At 41.3% G+C, this 22751-nt stretch overlaps 1 protein-coding gene across 27 annotated transcripts in view; it reads left to right on the top strand.

Annotated features, from left to right (window-relative positions):
- Nucleotides 1-22751, top strand: part of LOC148015508 (uncharacterized) — a 212875-nt gene that overhangs the window by 177734 nt on the left and 12390 nt on the right. The gene's annotated exons all lie outside the window — the stretch shown is intronic.

The raw sequence follows: 22751 nt of genomic DNA, 5'->3' as shown, positions 1-22751 counted from the left end.
CACTCTTAACAAGCCCTATATTAAATACTTTCATTTTTGTGTTTTCTTCACTCCTGAAGGGCTGTCTAGCAGTTGCCTATCTGCAGCCACTTATGCAGCGAGATCTTCATAAGATATTATTGTGTTTTTTCTCCAATTGGCCACCTAGCAGTCACCTTGATAGCAACCATCATCTCGGAGTGATTTCAACATATCCTTCATCTCTAACAACTCTTGAGAACTGCGTTTCACTCCCTCTATTGTTGGCTATCCTTTCCTTCACCCTTTAACATTTACCTTCCATATCCTACTACCAAAGGACTGCATTTCACTCCCTTCATTGTGTAGATTCCCTACAAGTGACACAACTTGATTCACTTAGCATGATTTAGTGATTCAACATTCATCATCTTCTTCTTTTGTGTTTTCTAAGTTTCTCTTCTCTCTCAACATTTGCAATATACACTCTTGTGTCTCTCTTCGCAAACCCTACTGTCTCTTTGGTTTGCTTCCATAGCTGTCGTATTTTGACACCACTAGATTATAGATGCAATGCCCTTGTGACTACGAATTGTAGTAATAAATACTTACTTCTTGGACTTTGACTCAAAATCATCACATTCCTTCCTCGGATTTGAACATAGGCATAACATCCAAAAACCCTAAAATAAGACACATTAGGCTTTAGTGCCATTCGTATCCTCAACCGAGTCATAAGAGGCTTATTTTGCATTAAATCCTAATGTGTCTTATTTCAGGGTTTATGACTCAGTTGAGGATATGAATGGCAGTGACCATTGCTTCGGCTCATAAACACTACGGTGTTTGCCAATGCTCCATCATTCTTTGAGCAATCTCGATCACACTCTTATTCTTGCACTCCAAGACAGCATTTTCTTGAGTATTGGTGTTGGCATACTCTTGATGAATCTCTCGTTCTGCACAAAATGGAGCCATCTCGTTGGACACAAACTCTTCACCTTTATCGCATTGCATTGCGTTTAACTTCTAGCTAGAATGGTTCTCCTCAAAGATAGCCAATCTCGGAAATGACAGAATAATTTTGACTTCAACTTCAAAAACTGTGTGAGTCATCTTGCTAAAATCATCATCAATTAGCATGAAATAAAGACTCCCCTTAAGAGACTCATTTCTCATAATTCCACAAAAATCAATGAAAACAAACACATGGATTCAATTGCCCATTGAGAAGTCTTGCTGGGAATGGAACGAGGGTCATGTTTTCCTCGAATGTAGGATACACAAAGGGAATGGCTCACCCCAACATCTGGAAAGCCACAAACAAGTTGGCCACACGAGCTGCCTTCCAAAAATACTTGCAGTTGAGGTGGCCAAACGGAGCATGCCATAGCTCAGTCTCTGTCTCTAAAGGAAGAAGTAAGGATGTAAGAGCTGCAGAACTCTGCATCTTGTAGAAACCATTCTCATCCTGCACTTGACACACCATCTACTTGAACTTCCCACCATCAAGAACCCGAAAAGAGTTTGCATTAGGGATGTAAGATCTGCAAAACTCTGCATCTTGTAGAAACCATTCTCATCCTGCATTTGACACACCATCTACTTGAACTTCCCACCATCAAGAACCCGAAAAGAGTTTGCATTAAATTCCTCTATGAGGCCAAGCTCAAAGATTTTGCTCATTGAAAGGAGGTAGCCTAAGCCTAGTACATAAAGAACCTCTGAAGTATAAGCACTGCCATGTCCATCCAAAATAAGCTACATATCACCTTTTCCCTATATAGGAACTAAAAAGTTGTCACTAATTAGAGTGGCCATCGATGTTGCATCTAGTGTAGAAGACTCAGTAACTTCTAAATGAAGAGTGCCACTAATGAGGGAGCCACCACTACTCTACATTCCTTCACAGATTTATCCTTCTTTGCATTGTTCTTGTCGTTATTCCAAGTAATCTTTTTTTCAATGCCCTATCTTACCACATGTGTGACAAGTAGACTCCTTGTCCTTCTTGGATTTATCATCCTTCTTCTTCTTGTCCTTCCCTTTATTTTGGGAGCTTTGACCTATATGAGCCTTCAACTTTGGAGGATTAAGTGTCTTAAGTTGCTCCTCTTGATCCAATACCATAGAAACCAAATTTACTCCTCGGAAAGTCCATCAATTCATAGATTGTGGAGTGTATTACATGCCCAATGGAAAGGAGGCCCATATTCCTTTCACTGTTCTACCTTTGTTGAAGTCTCTGCAACACCCACCGGCAGTGAATATGATGGAGAAGCAATCTTCTCAATAGTAGGGCCCTTAGAAGCTAGAGGCTTCAGAGACCCTCTATTACTAGGATCCCTAAGAACAAGTTGCTCCTCAGTCCTCTTTGTAGGCATAAACTCAAGAAACTGAACATCACAACTTGTATAGACATCATGAATGACTGGGTCATAGATACAGTACCTCTATGACTAGGAACTATAGCCAATAAACACTTGTTTTTTGGATTTTGGCTCAAACTTGTCACATTCCTCTATCCAAAATGTCAACATAGACATCACATCCAAAAACTGTGACCTAAAATACATCAAGCCTTAGTCCAGAATAAGCCCCAAAAGGACTCATATCGAAAATGATTGAGATTGGTGATTAGTTAAGGATATGAATGGCGGTGGCAACACCTGCCCCTCAAAAACACTGCAGTGTTTGTAGATGCTCTATCATCATCCAAGACATCTTGATCAAACTCCTGTTTTTGCAATCCAAGACACCATTTTCTTGAGAACTGTTGATATTGGTATACTCTTGATTAATCCCTCACTCCACACAAAAACGAGCCATCTTGCTAGAGACAAACTCTCCACCTTTATCAAATCTCACTATCTTTAGCTTCTGCATAGAACAATTCTCCTAAAAGATAAGCCAATCTTGAAAATGAGAGAGAGCTTCTGACTTCAACTTCAAAAAATGAATCCAAGTAATCTTGCTGAAATCATCAACGATTAGTATGAAATAGACTCCTCTTAAGAAACGTATTACTCTTAGGTGTGAAGAAATGTTCTAAACGCAAAAAGCATAAAACCAATTGTTTGAAAAAGTACAAACATATAAAATCAGAACACAGTTAGGATTAGGGTTAGGGTAACTCAGAGATAATGAACACAATGAATAATAAAGTGAATGAATAATAAATATATAGTGCTCATGCAACAAACACACTACACAGTGAATTTTGAACCTAGAACTCTCGTATCTCTAGGATCAAGGCAGAGGTTATGAGTTGTAGAGTGCATCATACTCTGAACAGATCCCAAATCGTAGCCAAAGGCAACTTCCATGTGTCGAACACTAGCAAATGCAGGGAGAGAGACTAAAACCGCGTGTACTTGAGGAGAGAGAGAAATTGAATGACAGCTGTTAGGTGCAAACGCAACAGACAGAGGTAAGAGAATGTCAGGGCGACAACTAGAAACTAAAAACCCAGCATTCAAAGGAGAGAGAAGATCAAGGCAAAAATTCTAGGTTGATGGCAATAGCACCAGATGTTGACGTCAATATCAAATGCAGTAGCAAACTGTAGGTGATAGCTCCTGAGAACCTAGCGAAGGCTGCAAATAGGTTGTGAAGGCTAGAATCAGGTGCCACATGGTAGCGAATGGCTAAGGGAAGCACTGCAATGTCCTCTACAAACATGGTGTGGGCAACAAATATATGACTCCTGAAACCTGCAAAAAACGAGATTAAGGGAGAGTGATGGGTTACATGCCTATTTATAGAAAGTTTCAAGCACCCAAATTAGAGTTTTGCATCTAGGACATGGTAACTCTTTAGGGTTGCATTTCTTTTTAAAATAAGAGGTTTATTCATTAATTAAACATATTTTGGGGCTGTTTAAGTCAAGCTAATGTAGTTTTAGTTGAGCACCCCCTCTTAGGCCCAAAACTGAGGCATGAGAAATAAGCCCTTTAGGTTTGTGTTATTTTATCCCAAAGCAACTAGGGCATCGGACAAAGGGTGCACATCAACTACCGAGTGACCCACCAAGACTAGGTTATCTTACCACCAAGGGAGCCTAGGTGATCAACCCAATGAGACGAGGGCATCAGACCAATGTTGCGTGTCAATTGTTGTCATGTGGACATGTATTTTTGAAACTTCACTTAGCATGTGGATAAATTTTTAACCACAAGTTAAGTAAATGTTGCATATGTGAGGTGTAATTGGGCTTAGAGTAAATTTATGAGCCCAGGACCCGAGGAAATCAAGAGATGTCAAAGGCAAAGGCTCTAAATGTGGAACCACAAAGATCTACATGAATGATCCTAAGGGATTCCGCAACACGAGTGATAGAATGCTAATGAAAGGGTGTACCATGCTGCTTACCTAGCTGACATGCTTTACAAACCTGTCGAGATAGTTTTAGGTGTGGAAGGCTCTTAACCATCTCCTGATGTGACACCTCACAAAGAGAGAGGTAGCTAAGATGTCCTAAGTAAAAATGCCAAAAGACGCTCAAAGTCTGTAGGCCTAGAAGAGATGGGACTGTGTATCATTGGTAATCGGCTCAGTAAGAAAGTGTGGCATGTGGTAAAGGCCATTTCGTTGTGCATTGCCGTGAGCAATCACTAAATCAGTCTGAGAGTCTAGGACCTTAACTGTAGTTGTTGTGAAAAAAACTACTCACCCCAACTGGCAAAGCTATTGAACAGACAACAAGTTTACCCCAAGCTGGGGAACATGATAGACATCATCCAGTGAAGCGAGATCTGGACCTAGGTCAATAGTAAAACTGATGTGACCCTAGGTCTGAATCTTGACTGAGGAGTTGTTTCCTGCATGAATGAAAATGTTCGTTCTAGGAGTCATGTGATGGGTAGCTTCACTGTCCACAAGCCAGACAGGTATTGACGTGCTCAACTTTGACCAGTGGGCCTCTATAGACACCTCATTAGAAGGCAACTCACAGATGTGAATGAGACTTGCATCCAATGTCTCTAAGGAGATGATGTGAGCCTCTGCAGATCAATCAGACAAACTCTCTTGAGTTGAGTAGTTTGCCAACTGTGATGACTAACTAAAGGCAATTTGGAGCCTCATCACTAACCCTGCTAACGGTTACTACCACCCTACTTCCCTTGTTGGGGGTTACCCGACTGGGGTGTGGGGATCTAATTCTTGGATTTTGACTATGAGCCTCTTGCTTTAGATCGACACTTATCGTCATAATGGCCAGCCTTTTGAAAATGTTGACAATATCCATTCTTTTTAGGTGCATTATGCCATTCTCGTTTAAGTGTAGATTGATTGGTTCCTTGGGATTCACTAGCCCTGTTGTGATTTTGATTTTTGAATTTGATTCAAGTTTTGTGTGTCCTTGCCCTATTGCCCCCTTTGAGAAGATGCAACTAGAGCCCCTCTATGGAGCACGTATTATGAAATTGATTGAGCAATTGTACGTAACGCAACAACTGACACTCAAACTCATAAAATGTGTGCATCTAAGCTTGTGAAATCACCTACTACACAAAATGCAAATATTTTCATGGCAACTTCTTAAGGAATAGGGTAACTTGATTGTCAAAGAACTTAAGAGCCCCAATGGTTGAGAACTCAACCAAGAGACACTAATACTCAATCAACTTGACTTTCAAGTCATCCTTGTCTCTAATTTTGAAATTTTGAAGCTCATGATCCAAATTGATCCAACGAGTCCTATCTCGAGCTGCATAGTGGTCAGTCAAGTGTGCCCAACACTCGGATGCTAAGTCGAATACTAAAGCTAAGAGTGAAATTCAAGTAACAAGCCTTGCATAAGCTCAACAATAGTAGGATGTTACAAGTGTTCCATGAGTAGACGACCTCATATGGAACAAGGATGGGATCAGGTTGGGATTCCAACCCTTGCACTGAATCCCATAGGTTCTAAGAGCCTAAGATATGCATCATCAAATCTGACCAAGTGGTGTAGTTTGACCCATTGAGATGAATCTTGTCATTAAATGCATGCTTGGCGGATGAGAAACAGGAAACCATGAGGTGTTTGTGAAGATGGACAGATGGGATAAGATGGAAGATAAGATGGTAGTGGTGGTGGTGGATAAGTAGGAGGGGATTAAAGGTGGATATGCAGAAATAGGCTGTTGATGTCCAATGAGTGCTAATTGTTACGAAGGTACCAAAATACACATAGGTCCATATGATACCGTAGGTATAGGTGGAGGCACTAGGACACAATACCATAAGAGCAAACTACGATACCAAACGATTCGCACTCGAGTATGTCTGGGATACACTCCCAGAGGGATAACCCAAAAGTGCATGTGTTGGAGGTCGAGCCTCTATCTACCTGAAAATGAGTATATAGAGGTCCTAAAGGCTATGCCTTTAGATGTGCAGAACCCCTCGATGTAGTGTGGGGTGGATAATGTGGTGCACTTAATGGAGGTGGAAAGAAATGTGCAACACAAGATGAGGGAGGGATGGGTGGGAGCCCAAATGGATTTGTGATGGATGTTGTTGCGGGAAACATGGTTGGTTCCTTTTGTCCATTAAATGCACTAGATGAAGATGCACCTACTCCATATTGACCTTGAGAAATAAAATCATTTGAAGGAAAAGAAAGAATAGGAATACTTACAAGTTCTTCTTTTAGCTTCTTACCTAATTTTGAGTTCATGAAGAAATACCTATCTTACTCATCAATCACAAACCAAAGCTTGTTTTCAAGAGCCCCTTCTTGACAAGCATCTCCCGGATCCAACAAAGAAAACAGAATCAATTGGCATAGAATGTGAAATAATAGGGTCCGTTCCTGGTATCAAAGAAAAGAAGTACTATGGAAGTGATGTGTAATCTGAGCCAGGTTCCACTTGCAGATGGCTTGTCCGTAGTGGAGATTCCCAAGGTCCTGCAAGATCATTAATTTTGTGCACCAAATCTAAAGGAGAAAACACAAGCTTACCTTCAACCTCCTACCGAGCCCTATGCATAAGGATGAGATTATACTCAACAGCAACAATTTAATATAGTCTGTGGACTCCATGGTAGTCTGATGGTCCCAAGCAGTAGCAAGCTAGGAGGCCCACTCCTAATCACTTTTGTCCATGTTTAGCTCTGGAGAGTGGAGTTGTGTTCTAAATGTATTCGAAGTCATCTGACCCTTTTGTTGAATCTGCTTTCACGAATGAGCTTTCCAATCAAAGGCGGCCAAGGTTCTCAGAGAGTACCTAGCTCTAATACCATGTGAAGAAATGCTCTAAATGCAAAAAGCACAAAACCAATCATACGACAAGGCATAGACTAATAAACTCAGAACACAATTAGGATTAGGGTTAGGATAACTTAGAGACAATGAACACAATGAATAATAAACTCAATGAATAATGAATATACTCGAACTCTCATATCTCAAGGATCAAGGCAGAGGCTATGAGCTATAGAGTGTATTGTACTTCAAATGGATCCCGAATTGTATCCAAAGACAGCCTCTGCCTATTGAATACCAACAAACACAATCAAGGAAAGCTAGATCCTATGCAGATTGCAATGCAAGAAAGAGAGACTAAAACCACATGTACCTAAGGAGAGAGAAAATTTGAACGACAGCGGTTAGGTGCAAATGCAGTAGACAAAGGTGAGAGAATGTCAGTGCGACAGCCAGAAACTGAAAACCCAGCATTGAAAGGAGACAGAAGATCAAGGCAACAATTCGAGGCTGATGGCAATAGCACCAAATGTTGACATCAACATCAAATGCAGCAGCAAACTGTAGGCAACAGCTCCCAAGAACCTAGTGAAGGGCTATAGACAGGTGGTAAAAAGGCTGGAATCAGGTGTCAAATGGTAGCAAATGGTTGGGGAAGCTCTGACCATGATATCCTTCGCAAACTGGGTGTGGGCAAAGATACAACTCCTAAAACATTGCAGAAATGAGATTAAGGGAGAGTGGTGGGTTGCATGCCTATTTAGAAAGTTTGGGGCACCCATATTATGATTTTGCATGTGGGACACAATAACTCTCTAGGATCGCGTTTCTTTTTAAGATAAGAGGTTTATTCATTAATTAAGCATGTTTTGGGGCTGTTTAAGTCAAGCTAATGCATTTTTAGCTCAATAGTAGGTACACACATATAAGTGGAAACAAGCTCTATGGGCTCACTATCATGTCAAGAAGCCTTGCCACAAATGGAATCATGTTGTTTTTTTCCTGGAATGAGAGATACACAAGGGGAATGGCTCGCCCCAACATCTAGCAAACCATAAATAAGCTGGTCATGAGCCGCATTGCAAAGGTGCTCGTACTTGAGGTGGACGAATGGAGTATGCTATAGCTTGGTTTGTGTCTATGAAGGAAGAAGAAAGGATATAAGGGTTGTGGAACTTTGCATCTTATAGCCATCATTCTCCTCCTGCCCATGACACACCACTTACTTGTGTAACTTTGCATCTTATAGCCATCATTCTCCTCCTGCCCTTGACACACCACTTACTTGGACTTGCCATCAAGAACTCGAAAAGAGTCTACCTAAAATTCCACCGTGAGGCTAAGCTCAAAAATTTTGCTTAGTGAAAGTAGATGGTAGCCTAAGCCTAGTACACAAGCAGCCTCTGAAGTATGAGCATTGCTATTTATAGGAGCTGAAGACCTATCATCAATCAAAATATACCCATGTATAGAAACTAAAGAGCTGTCACTAATTAGAATATACCCATGCATTGAAAGGATATGGGCAACAATCTCATTTGCAAAAGGAGTCATGACTATGGCAAGAAGCGTGACTATATACAATCCACTCTCCAATCTGAGGGGCATTAATGTTGCATTCGATGCAAAAGACTCAATAACTTCTAGATGAAGAAATGATGCTGATGAGAAAGCCACCACCACTCTTAAGTCCTTTGTAGATTTATCCTTCTTGTCCTTGCGAAGGCAATATTTCTTCCAATGATATGTCTTCTTACAACATGTGTGACAAGTAGACTCCTCCGATTTATCATCCTTCTTCTCCTTGTCCTTCCCTTTCTTTTGGAAGCTTTGACTTGTAAGAGCTAGTGACTTTGGAGGATTAAGTATCTTAAGTTGCTATTGTTGATCCAATACCATGGGAACCATCTCTTCCAACTTAAGTGTCTACGTATGCATCATGCAATCACAGTGGAGTGAAACGCATAGAAATGGGGAGGAAAATGTGACAATGAACTCACCTCCATATCTTTTGGATGGAACTACCTTATTGGCATTCTGAACTTGCATTTGCAATTGCCGGAGCTTGTCAATGTGCTCTCGCATGGAGGTGGACTTGTGGGGGCTCAAAGTCTGTATCTAAACTCCACAGACATGCACTTCATAACCGTCATCCAATTGTAAAGCTAGTCCAACTTCAATCATATCTCATGAGGATGTGTCAAAGGCTTAATGTGAGCAATTATAGTTGGTGTACACGAGAGAAATAGCTACAAGCAAATGCATGCATTTAAATTTTCTCAATTTACATGAACGTTATCCAACTCTTGCTTCTCCTCTTGAGAAAGAGTGGCAAAATCCTTGACCTTTGGAAGTCAATATCTTCAATCACAAGCTCAACCAAATCATAAGACTCCAAGATGGGCTCCATCATTACATGCCGAATGCTGTAATTTTCTTCTTCAAGCTTTTGATCTTGGGAAGAGCTGATAGGACAAAAATCTTATGATCCATGATGGCCTGAAACTCCAAATCAACTTCAGAAGACATGACCTTTGAATAGCTCCACACACGTTGGATAGCCCCCTCAAACTCCAAAAAAGAAGCTTGCTAGGGCTTACTTCATATGTATCGAACAAATTTTAACCAACCGAAGCAATTAAAAATAAGCAAACCCATGTCAATTTTCTCAAATCTCTCATGTAGCACCTCCTGCTATGAGAATGAGATTGCCCACATAGAGAATGAACAATACGGGCCCTCCAACTAAAGTGTGGATATATAAATTTGGAATCTTTGATACCTTGAGTTCTCATGAAGGAAAGAATCAATCTTTTAAACCAAGGAAGTTGCTCACCCTGAAGCTACCATGTACCATTCCACTCAATAGCCTCTAACTCTTGCTCCATGGCTGACATTCATGGATGTTAGTTCTCGATTGTGAATAGCATGGGTCATCAACCCGTTGCATGCATATGGTTCCTTCGAGATCACCATGAACCATCTTGCAGGTCCCAATCCTTGAGAAGTCCATCAATCCTTGCATTATAGTGTGTATTATATGCCCAACAAGGAGGAGGATGATACTCCCCCCGTCGCCTTGCCTTTATTGAATTCTTTGGAACATCCAACGATGGAGAATTTGCTAGAGTAATCTTCTCAATAGTAGGAGCCTCAGAAGCTGGAGGCTCCATAGGCACTGGCTCAGATGCCAACCGTTACTAGGATCTCCAAGAATAGGCTGCTCCTCACCCCCCTTTACAATTGGAAACTCAAAAAATTTGAACATCATGACTCATATAGACATCGTACGAGATTGGTATGATTGTGCAACAAAAGAGAATCATGAAAATTTAGAGAAAAGGAGAGGAGAAGAGAAAGCAGGAAGAGAAGAATGATCTGCATTGAACAAGGAAGAAAGCCGAATACAATGAGGGCTGATCAGTCCTTGCACACAGCCCAAGGTATCAATGAGGGGACCAGATCAGGCTCAATAATGATGATTGCACCTGCGATGGTGACGGATGACGAAAATAGAGTATGTACAGCCTATTGTCTGTGAATACTCAGAGTTTGCAACAAGAAGGATGTGCACAAGGGAGATGAGAGCTCAAAGTGCAAGAACAAAATCTTGTTTACTAAGTTGCTTAGAGAACAACTTGGGTACACTCTCTCACCACTGATAGTGACCCATAGGCTGTTTATATAGCCTCTGCCAAGCTAGGGTCACCCCTTAAGGCCATTCACATACATCTACCCTTATAGACCCTTTCTTAGGGTGGATTCCCATGCCTACATTCTAACACCCCCCCTCAATGCCAGGGTGGCATTGCATCACAAGACATGTTAAAGTTCCCCCCCTCCGCCCCCTCAATTAAATGGGATGCCTTTATAAATCAAGCTACAAGGATATTCATAGGTAGAGGATGTTACAAAACTCAAAAGAGTCGGTCATCTATGGATTGGGAGGCAAAGTTGGCCTCAAATTCCTTGGTTACTTCTGGAACACTGGGACACTTATTGGTGATATACCCGGTCTTTTTGCATTTATTGCACTTCATTTTGTTAGGGTATTTCTTCCAGCAATTGCTTACAATATACCCTTTTTTGTGTCAGAAGGAGCACTTAGTAGAAGTGGTATGGACTAACACTTGCTCACGAGAAGTGAATGCTGAAGTTCCTTCAGTATGGTTTCTCTTCTCTTCATTCAGGCAAGACTAGATGGTACTTGCCAAGGTTGGGTTTGGAATGTTAGTTAGGGTAGTCACAAGGGTTGGAAAAACCTTCTTCACAGACTTCAAAAGGATGGCAATGGCATCTTCATCATGAATGGGTGCTTGAACGGAGGCAAGTTGTACCATAAGCTCCTTCATATGTGAAATAAACTTTCTTAGATCTTTTCCCTGTTTGTATTCCAAACCAAAAAACTCAATCTTTAGAAAGATCTTGGAGTTCTTTCCTGTAGCACCGTAAAGCCTTTCAAGTTCATCCCACTTCTCCTTGGCAGTGGAGAGTTGGTCAATATGATGAATTAAAGATTCATCTAAATGAAGCATGATGATGGCCTGATCTCTTTCATCATCTTCTACATCAAGGGGATTGGATGGGTCAATAACTTTGGTTCTTTTTATGAAGGGCTAGTAGCCTCTTTCCATCATTTTGTATTTTACCAAGACTTGGCAAGGATGGAAATCTTTTCCATTGAACTTGTGAATTTGAGGCCTTACATTTGCATAGGCCATGGCCATTTTAGGAAGGTCTTACCTATTGCCTTAAGAAATGGTAGTGTCTAATCCTTTACAGGTGGCCAAGTACAACCGAATAGCAGAACTAATAGCTAACTTTAAAGTTGTAGAGTTGAAAATGGTTGAAATCATACATATGCAATATCTCAAGATAGGATTTAGACGATCCTGTTCTTTGAACAACTCTTGATTAGCTTTACTATTTTCCTGGGTTTCAACAAGGTGAGCTTTGACTCGACTTTAGGCTCTTCTTGATAATGTGGCTTGTTTGAGGAGTTCTTGTTGGAGCACGGCTTATCGATCAACTCTATGCTCTTGGATGAGTCAGAGAGTACAATAACACTCATATCTCTAATGTACCAGGAGCAGACTAATATTGGGATATGGCATATGTGTTTATAGTTGTACACATAGCCTTACAACCAAACAAGAAGAGATAAATGACATAAAGCACTTGACGGATTTAATTTTATGATTAAAAACCAGATTGAGTCAATATCCGACTAGCAACATGATTGTAGAATGCAACATTAGTGCTTACAAGCACTCATCTCAAAGTTTATGCCACTTGAGATATGAGATGTGGGTTGTTTTATGAACTCAAGAGGTCCACCGAGGGTAAGAGACTTTGAAATAGAGCTTTCAAAGCTTCAACTAACTTTGGAGAAGATCAATTAGTGATTAGAATCACTGTTAATGATAATAGTAAAAATTTTGAAATTTGAAGCAAGCTTGAGGTTTAGCTATGGATGCTAGGAGACAGGCACTTAGGGTTTTGCCTCTGTGTGGTCAACAGAGATGGAATTTTGCCAAACCCTTTTAAGGTTAGGAAGCCCACTTAGGGGGCTATCATTACCCCAAGACGCCCGCCATCATTGCATCTTCCAGACCACGCCATGGTGATGATCAGGAGGCTGTGAATTCTACGCCTGATCTGGGATTTCTTCAATGCTGCTCCCTACAACGCATAATGTTACCCTCTGATGTGCCACGCCATGTCGCCTTGTGTTGGGGAAAAAGTCCTCAGTAGAAGTTAGGAGTTGAAATGCTCTCCTTTGGCTTCCCTAGGTCCTCGAAGGTCAGGTGGTCAAGGTTTGGCTATGGAGGCAAGAGGGAAAAGATAAAGATGATGGAAAATCATGAGCATTTAGTGAAGCTGAGGATAGAGAAAGCTGAAAGGATCAGATGAGGCTCTGATACCATGTGAATACTCAGAGTTAGGCTCTGATACCATGTGAATACTCAGAGTTTGCAGCAAGAAGGGAGATGAGAGCTCAAAGTACAATAACAAAATCTTGTTTATTAAGTTGCTTAGAGTACAACTTGGTTACACTCTCTCACTACTGATAGTCACCCATAGGCTGTTTATATAGCCTCTGCCAAGCTAGGGTTGCCCCTTAAGGCCATTCACATACATCTACCCTTATAGACCCTTTCTTAGGGTGGATTCCCATGCCTACATTCTAACATTGTCCACGACGGAGATGGAGAAGACTACAACAACTTGACAGAGTGTCTGCTAAAGAAAGAATGACTAAAGACCAGCCAGCTGGGTATGGCTATATACAACCAAATATGCCATAAACTGGTTGACCACCAATAAATGAGGCCATAAATGCTGGCTGACCTGCATAAAATGCTGACATGGTAGTAATAAATGTTGGCCATTGATCAAAAAATGCTGATATGGCATATCAAAGTCATCTAGGCAGCATTAGTGCTAAACAAACACAAAAAACTGAGAAGAAAGCGCAATCAGAGCTCCAAATATCCCTATTAGAGTCTGACTAGGGCTCACAACCAAGAGATGATAGATTGACAAAATAAGGTAGGCTAGCACCTCCTCTTAGATCTTAGGGAATCTGAAGACCCAACAATCTCATGTGATGAAGCATAGAGGCCTTGGGAAAAGGCTTCATGAAGAGATCCACTGCATTGTCCACCATGGGACAGTAGACCATTGGTAATTCTGAATCCAAGATCCGCTCCCGTACATAATGATATTGAACCTCTATGTGCTTCATGCCAACATGAAACACATGGTTCTTTACTGGAGCTAAGCCACATTGGTTATCAAAGCGCAACTAAGTGAGACCTATTTACGGAAAGCCAATCTCTACCAACATTCGACAGAGCCAAACTACCTCCATAGTTGTGGAACAAAAGACACAGTACTTAACCTCTGTAGAAGAAAGTGCCACAATAGGCTACTTCTTACTAGTCAATGAGATGGCTCTTGATCCAAGGGAGAAAGCATAACTTGTAATGGATCACCTCAAATCCATATCACATGCCCAATCTGAGTCACTCCATCTAGTACTCACCTAATTTAACACTAATTACAACAAGTAATTAATTCACTCAAATTGAAATGCACACTTTACCATGTCAATCTTGGACAATGGATAGCCTGTTGGCCCCAAAACTAGCGCCCCTTGCAGTATTTCTTTAGCTTTTATTACAAATGAATGGAATACAACTGAGATTCTCTAATACTCTTCGCTAATCCAAGTGCTTCTTATTGTCAAAACTAACCAGCAAGCCTTCAAAAAAAAAAATCCCTTAGTTCGGTTGGGGAATTGGCCTTCACCCTACTTCTTGCGTGATACAAATTTAGCCCTGATTTGACATTGGCTGGCTGGCCTCTTGAATCTCCCTTAAATTCTTTATTTTCAGCTACTGGAATTCAAGCCCTAGGCCCTCAATTCTAAGCATGCATCCTGAGGTGGCTATCAAACCCTAATTTCTGCTACAAATTAGGGTTTACAACAAACCTTTTCCAATATCTCCACTAGCAAACAAGTAGTCTCTTCAGGACATGTCACTAACTCTTGGAGGGTCTCTTGCTCACTAGAAATGACCTATCAACTGTTGTAGCAACTATAGCAACCTTCTATTTGTCTCTATCAGCTTGCACAAGGCTGAAATGACTCTCTCTCTCTCTCTCTCTCTCTCTCTCTCCCCCCAACCATAAAAATATCATTTTCACTTGCATGGGTAAGTTTTGCCAAGTGGTAACCTTATAATCCCATTTTCCAGCATTATCCACCTTATTAAATTAACGTTCAGAATATTGAATCTAAAAATTAATTTAATAATTATTCTAGTGCCTAGAAAAATAATTCCACCAATCAATATTTAAATTGGCTAGATCAATGTGTCTCCTAAGTGTCTCTAAGCAGTTATTGACTCCTAGACTAGCATTAAATAATTAATTAATACCTAGTCTCTAATGTCACCATTGACATTAGTGGCCAATAAATTGGTGTAGGCCCAAATCTGACACCAGGTACCACCTAGTACTTGACATGCATCACTTATTACAACTTTTTCCATTGGCACCAACCGATATCTTGCGACTCTGGGTCCCACACTATGAAATAATTAACTTGCATCTCATATATGCAAGTCATATTAGCATATTTGACTAACTTTTAATCAAATGCTAAGCAAAGCAATAGAATTTCATGTCTTCGTGACAAACCACCCCCTTGAAATCCTTGCAAACATCGTTAATTGCACTACAATGTGCCTAAGCAAAACATACCGCACTAGAATTTCCCAAAAGGCATCATAGAAAAAACAACATTGGCTATTGTTACCGAACCAAGAACCCATAGAATGCATTTCTCATTAGCATTTCTCGTTTGCTCTAGCAAAATAACAATAGCAAATCATAAACCAAGCTGAACTGTCAATGGAATTCATAAGACATGCCACTTTCCACAAAACTAAGTGAATACCACTAAAAACTGATGATAATCACTAAAAACCACCGATGGTCAATCTCTGATGTTTACAAGTTTATGTCCGAAGCATTAGGGCTAGGCAATACTGTTAGATTTCATGGAAGGAGAAAGGAGAGCAACACGAAGTGAAGCAACATGCTACACTCTCTATTCTTCTTTTCTTATTCATTTTGCACACACATAGTGCATATACAACCTAAGGTCATAAAGACCATTCACACTAGAAGTAACACCGACTTATTTAATACACCTAATTGATCTAGCCAGACTAGCTATGTCCAGCTCATGTCGGTCAAACACACATGTACGAGCTTGATATTCTAACACTCCCCCTCAAGCTCAAGACAGCATATGTACTCCAAGCAGTTGTCTAAAACCACAAAACTTATCTTTACCCAAGGACTTGGTAAAGATATCCGCTACCTGTTCATCAGTCTTCACATGCATAAGATCAACTCGTCCTGCAAGAACCATCTCTCTGATGAAATGGTAGTGTACCTCAATGTGTTTCGTCCTGGCATGATAGACTGGATTCATAGCCAGGAGTACACTACTCAGATTGTCACATAGTAACTTCACTAGAGCATCTACCTGTATGTCCAAAACAGCCATAAGCTTGAGCAGCCATGAAATCCCGCATGCTGCCAATGCAGCACCCCTGTACTCTGCCTCAGTACTTGACAAAGCAACCGTAGGGTGCTTCTTCCTGCTCCAGCTAATCATGCCGCTACCAAATCCAAATGCATATCCACTCGTAGATCTACAATCATATGAGCAACCTGCCGAATCTGCATCCGTGTATCCAGTCAATATCAAGGGCTTATCTCTGACATAGAACAGCCCATACTCTACAGTGGACTTAACATATCTCATAATGCATCTAACTGCATCCAAGTGCGGCTTTCTAGGCTTCTGCATAAACTGGCTTATGAGCCCTACAGCATAGCTCAAGTCAGGCCTAGTGATGGTCAAGTAAATCAAGCTGCCAACCATCTGCCTGTACATAGTCACATCCTCTACTTCAGCCCCAGTGTTCATGTCTAGCTTGACATTCTAATCAAGAGGTGTATCTAGCGGTTTGCATTCAGCCATGCCATACTTCTTCAGCATCTCTATGGCATAGTGCTTCTGCATCAGCCATAACCCATTGTCAGCTGAAATTACCTCAATGCCTAAGAAATACTTCAGTTCTCCCAGGTCTTTCATGTCAAATTCAGATTTCAGCATCTTCATTGCATGCTGTATGCCCAAGTCATCATCACCAGTGATTATCAAATCATCAACATATATGACCAGCACTACTAAACCACTATCCGTCTTCTTTGTAAATAGGCTATGATCAGCCCTACCAACATCAAAACCCAATCTCTGCAAGTAGTTACTGATCCTAGCATGCCAAGCTCTCGGAGCCTGTTTCAGCCCGTATAATGCATTTTTCAGCCTGCATACATAATGCTGAAAATCAGGGTGCACATACCCTTCCGGCTGAACCATATAGACATCCTCTGCTAGGTCACCATTAAGAAATGCATTCTTAACATCCATCTGCTGCAATTTCCAGCCTTTAGCAGCAGCCAAGGCAATCGCAGTGCGTATAGTTGCCATCTTGGCAACAGGGCTGAATGTTTCCTCATAATCAAGTCTATACTGTTGGGCATACCCCTTTGCAACCAGCCTGGCTTTGTATCTCTCCACACTGCCATCTGACTTGCATTTGATTTTGTAGACCCATTTGTAGCCAATGGTCTTTTTCCCTTCAGGTAGTGGTACTAAATCCCATGTTTTATTTTCAGCCAAGGCATTCATTTCTTCATCCATGGCTACACACCAATTCTCATCTTTCACTGCTTCAGCATATGTACTTAGTTCTTTGACCTCCATCACTTTTGTCATGTACGCATAATGCTTTGCAGAGTAGCCACTGTATGTCAACCTGTCAACAGGGTATCTGACCCTCTACGAGCATCTAAGCTGTGGTGCACTACTCGATTCACCTCTCTCATGAGGCGGAATGTACCTGTTCTGCCTTGTGCCAGGCGTATAGACAGTCAGAATACCAAGTTCGCTGTCTAAAGTATCACTAGACTCATAGCCCGAAGTCATTCTGCCAGGTGTCATCATACCAGATGCACCCTCAATAACTTTCTCTTTTCCTTTGCTGTCCAAGACATCATGTCTCCCCCTCACTGACATACCCGTGTCAGTGGACTGTGAGCTCCTCAATCTACCTGTCCATGGGGATACTGTCTGACTGATAGGTCCTATCATAGCAGTGCTCTGCTGCAAATCAACTGTAGAGACATGAGTGGAAGGCATATCGGATGGCACTGCAACTGGTGATACATACCAAGAACCCATCTCATCAAAGATAACATCCCTGCTTACCAAAGTCTCCCTGGTAGAGAGATCATAGCATTTGTATGCCTTCTTCTCCTGCGAATATCCAATGAAAACACACTTATGTGCTTTGGGATCCAACTTCTTCCTTTTCTCATCTGGAATATGCACATAAGCAAGACAACCAAAGACTTTCATGTGACTTACATCTGGCTTATAGCCATACAACTTCTCAAACGGTGTCATCTCATGAATACCTGCAGTGGGAGTCCTGTTCAAAATGTATACGGCTCTCATAACAGCCTCTGCCCAATAGTAAAGTGGCATATGCTTTTCATTCATCATAGCCCTAGCAGCTTCCATCAGAATTCTATTCTTCCTTTCAGCTACTCCGTTTTGCTGCGGAGTGTAGCGGCAGGTGAGCTGCCTACGAATGCCATTTTCAGCCAAGAAATCATCAAATTCATTTGATACATACTCTCCACCACTATCAGATCTCAAGCAAGATATGTAGCATTCAAACTCCTTTTCAACCTGTGCTTTAAATTGCTGAAAAACAACAAAGACCTCATCTTTTGTTTTCAATATGTAAAGCCAGGTATATCGACTGTAGTCGTCAATGAAGGATATATAATATCTAGAACCTCCCATAGATACATTATGAGCTGGCCCCCAAACATCAGAATGCATTAACTGCAATGGACGTGTACTCTGTCGTACATTCCTGATAAATGGCAATCGTGACTGCTTACCAAACTGGCAAGCCTCGCATACATGACCAATATCTGAATATTGGAACTTCGGTAACCCTGTAACCAGCTGTTTCTTTTGCATAATTTGCAGCCTTTGCAAATTTACATGCCCCACTCTCTTGTGCCATATTTCCAAATCCCTAACAGTGCCAGAACCATGGGCAAACATAGCTGAATTCAGCTCTGGCAAAGAAGCATCAAGAGTAAACATTCTGCCATTCCTGTGACCACGAGCTATCAACTTGCAGCCATTTCCAAATTCTTCAATAAAGCAGCCATGCTTATTGAATCTAACCTGCAAGTTCTGCTCCGTCATCTGACCAACAGATAACAAGTTCTTTGTAATTGAAGGGACATGCAATACATCATGCAAATTTTTCTTTCTGCCATTATGGACCACAAGGGGCACTTTGCCTTTATGCTCAATGCTATGCTGCGTGTCATCACCTGTGCATACATAACCATGCTTTTCAGCCACCATATCCATGAACCAATCACCATGAGGGGTCATGTGATTCGAAGCCCCCGAGTCAATGTACCACACTGCATCATCAGATGATTTTTCAGCAGCCTTATCTTTGACATACTACATGGCAAACAGTCTATCACCAGAGTCATCTGCCTGACTGGACGTAGCATAATGTCCATGCTGCTTGCCCTTCTGATTTCCCTGCTTCTTCCAGCAATCCTTTGCAATATGCCTATACTTTCCGCAGTAGTGACAATCCTTATCTTTATTTGGATTGTCTGACTGACGCTGCTGCTGCCATGAGCCTCTGCCACGGGAGTTAGATCTCCCCCTGCCTCGAAATTTTCCACCACCTCTTGCATTTGATGACTGCTGATTGCTATTACTATAGGATGTATTCTGCTGGCCTCCTCTGCTAGATCCATAGCCTCTACCATGGCTACCACGACCACGCTGATTCGAATAAAAAACTGCATCCTCATTCTTTGAGCTGCTTGACCCTGTAGCTAAGCCAAGCTTCACCTCTTCATGAATCAATAATGCAACCAGCTCATTAAAATCAGGCATCTCAGCCCGCACAGATACTGAAGTGTCAAAAGACTTGTACTCCGGACCCAAGCCATTTAAGGTCACTGCGACCATATCCTCATCTTCTACCTGTGAGCCAATAGATGCCAGTTGATCTACTATGGTCTTAACCTCTTTGACATAATCTTGTATGGATCTATTCTTTCTCTCCATGTTATTGAATTTCTGCTTCAGTTGTATCTTCCTTGCACTTGTAGTTGTGCCATAGTATTTGACCAATATATTCCATGCATCTGCTGGGGATTTACAGTTCATGATCTGCATCACCATAGCATCCGAGATACATAATGACAACCAATGTAAAACTCTGTGAGCTCTTTCCGTCCAAGCTCGATACGCTCGTCTTTGATCAGCTGTAGGATTCCTATCTGGAACTTCAGGTTCAGCCTCAACACCTGTCACTAAGTCCCAGTATCCTTTGCCTATCAGAAAGTTCTCCATGCGGAACTTCCATATTGCATAATTGTTGCTATCAAGCTTTTCTCCCACAATCTGGGTTACATTATCAGTTCTATTAGCATTTGCCATATTGTAGACCTTGCCTGACTACCTGCAAACCAAGATCTTCCTAACAGTTCAACTTCAGCCCAGAACTGTTTATGACAGTTTTCTGCAATTAATTGCAGTAAAAAACCAGGGTATTTCAGCCCACTAACAGTCCAAAACAGCTCACACCAAGTGGCTTAACCTGTGAGTAAAGCAGTCAATGCAAATACTATGTATTCACTTCGGTTTGAACTCCTGCAACCTCACTGCCAGGGTACATATATGCAGTCTGAAAATTGTAAACTGTAAATAATCAGCAGCATTTTCAAGTCCAAAACTGAGTGGTAATCATGTCACACATGTCCCAAAAACTCCCAGATAGCTGCTAGTACACTTGGCAGTCATGACATGAGCATAGAGTCACAGAACAGTGCATAACCAGCACATACAAGTGTCAACAAATTCAGTTACAGGTTGCGATCAACCAAAGTTCAGCATATCAGGTTCCAATCAGCCCCAAACTGTCTTCCAATCATGTCATACATTTACTTCGTAATGACAAGGTCAATACATGAGCATCTGGGTATACATAGGCAACCTGTTTTCACTGACCGAAGCATAAAACTTCATGAACCATTTGTACTTGACCAAGACAATATGTCTGCATTTACTTCAGCTCCAGACTTCAGTTTTCAATGATGCTCATTGCATGTTTCAAGCCTCCATACATCCAGCATGTATATGACAGCTCTCATAGGTGATAGAGCTCTAAAAATGACCTGTATTGCATCAGCAGTATCCAATGCTTGTCACTGACAGTATATGACAGTTTTCAGCAGTGAAACAGTTCTCAGATCTGAATATTTTAATGAGAAAATTCAGCTCAAGTACTTCACATCAAGTACATATGACTTCTTGACTTGAGTTGTCTGCAATGCAATCTTCCCAGCATATTAGGGAGCTTCAAGTGCTCTTCAGGATCAAAACAGTGATGTAAATCACTGTATTCAGCAGTGTACATTCAGTTTTAGACCTGTATACCTGCATAACAGTCCATGCCTCATCACCCAAGCTTCCATTGACATGTCAGACCTTCAAGGTCACACCCCAGGGTCAGCATACACTTCATAGAGCATGTACAAGATGCTTAATGCCTCGTTTTGAAGCTGGAGGACATGAATATGGATCTGGCGCAACAGCGCAGACTGGCAGGGGGGCAGCACAGCTCACGATTTTGTTAACCATGACAATGAAGCACTTCAAGGTGCTCAATACATCCCTCTCAAGGCTACAAACAAGCCTTTGATAATGCCTTTGATCATTGAGCATACAACCATACACTGCATACCTTCCATTGTTCAATGGCTTCAGCCTGTTTGAAGAAGAATGACCTTTCCTCTGACTTCAGCTCCTGAAGTCCAATGCCACACTCCCAGGCACCCAGTCTTTGACGATTCATGGCTCTGATACCATGTTAGATTTCATGGAAGGAGGAAGGAGAGCAACACGGAGTGAAGCAACATGCTACACTCTCTATTCTTCTTTTCTTATTCATTTTGCACACACATAGTGCATATACAACCTAAGGTCATAAAGACCATTCACACTAGAAGTATCACCGACTTATTTAATACACCTAACTGATCTAGCCAGACTAGCTGTGTCCAGCTCATGTCGGTCAAACACACATGTACGAGCTTGATATTCTAACAAATACAAGGCTAAAAGAGTCTATCCAAATAGAAGGACTGATGAGGTTTGTCCTTCTCCTAGTAGTCTTCTTCTTCTTCTTCTTCTTCTTCTTCTTCTTCTTCTTCTTCTTTTGCTCCATGTTCTTCTTCTTCTTTAACAGCAACTAGATAGGCCTTTTGGACCTCTTTCTGGCATGGAAGAACTTCTCGGTGTGTCCGGTCCTTTTGCAAAAGTCAGAGAAGAGCTTATCCTTCTTGCCTTTGTACCTGTTACCAACATATAATGCTTGTTCATCTCTAGAGGTGCTTGGTTCTTCCTTAGTTTTTAGCTTCTTTTCCTCCTCTAATAGTGATGCCTGGATATCAACAAGCTCAGGGTTTGGCATATTGATTAGAGTTGTTGATACATTATTATATTCAGGAGGCAAACTTTTAAGTAGAACACCAATGCAAACATCTTCTTCCCTTTTAATGTTGATTCCTGCAAGCTGGGTTAGAAGTCCTTCCATGTAATTTAGATGTGTAGCAAGTGATGTGCTAGACTTCATTTCAAGTCTGAAAAATTCAATCAAGAGACCATACTTTGATGACTTAGATTGTGCACCAAACAAGGTGTCAAGTCTCTTCCATCTATCCTGTGAAGTATCACAATTATCCACATGGTGGATATAGCTGTCGTCTAGCTCCAATTTGATAATGTCCTAAGCCTTATCATCATTCTTCTGCCAAGTGACTGCAAGGTCCGCATCACGAGGCTTATTTAGTTTTCCAGTGGTAATGGCCCAGAGGCCCTTCTTCATCAGGA

Source organism: Lygodium microphyllum, chromosome 24 (genome assembly GCF_053477565.2).
Source record: "Lygodium microphyllum isolate KBCC chromosome 24, Lygodium_microphyllum_v1.1.10, whole genome shotgun sequence".
Classification (NCBI taxonomy): Eukaryota; Viridiplantae; Streptophyta; class Polypodiopsida; order Schizaeales; family Lygodiaceae; genus Lygodium; species Lygodium microphyllum.
This window is presented reverse-complemented; position numbering and strand designations above follow the sequence as displayed.